Source organism: Tupaia chinensis, unplaced genomic scaffold (genome assembly GCF_000334495.1).
Source record: "Tupaia chinensis unplaced genomic scaffold, TupChi_1.0 Scaffold000248_1, whole genome shotgun sequence".
In the NCBI taxonomy this organism is placed as follows: domain Eukaryota; kingdom Metazoa; phylum Chordata; class Mammalia; order Scandentia; family Tupaiidae; genus Tupaia; species Tupaia belangeri.
In genome coordinates this window covers 884,835-885,489 of record NW_006159726.1, presented here as the reverse complement: position 1 = coordinate 885,489, position 655 = coordinate 884,835, and the positions used below count along the sequence as shown (strand labels likewise).

At 56.3% G+C, this 655-nt stretch overlaps 1 pseudogene; it reads left to right on the top strand.

Annotated features, from left to right (window-relative positions):
- The window catches only part of LOC102489345 (tropomyosin alpha-4 chain pseudogene), a 16,294-nt pseudogene that overhangs the window by 15,128 nt on the left and 511 nt on the right, over window positions 1-655 (top strand).

Below are 655 nucleotides of genomic sequence, written 5' to 3'. Positions count from 1 at the left end.
CCCGCCAAAAAGGAAGGAGAGGCCACAGCTATCACCTCTGGAGCCCAGTCGCTAACCGCCATCCACTGCAAGCACCCAAACTCCCTGGAGATGGTGAAAGGCACGATCCAGGAGCTTCAGCAGCCAGCGGACTAGGCAGAGGACGGCGCGCTGGGCCTAAAGCAGGAGCTGGACGCGAGGCAAGCAGGAGCAGCGTGAGAAACCTGAAGGTGATGTGGCAGCTCTCAATCAATGCATCCAGGTTTGAAGAGGTGTTCAAAGGGGCTCAAGAACCGCTGGCCACAGCCCTGCATAAGCTGGAGGAGGTGGAGAAGGCAGTGGATGAGAGCAAGAGAGGAATGAAAATGATTGAAAACTGGGCTGTGAAAGATGAGGAGAAGATAGAGATTCAGAAGATGCAGCTGAAAGAGGCCAAGCTCATTGCTGAGGAGGCTGACGGCAAATACGAGGAGGTAGCTCACGGGTCATCCTGGAAGGCGAACTGAAAAGGGCGGAGGAACGTGCAGAGGTGTCTGAACTAAAGTGTGGTGACCTGGAAGAAGAACTCAAGGGAACCAGCAGTTAGCGTAGTGGCTAGGTTGCTGGACTCCCACATAGTCGACCGCGGTTCGCGTCCCGACCCGGTGGCTTAAAACTCACGCCGGGCGCGTGTGCG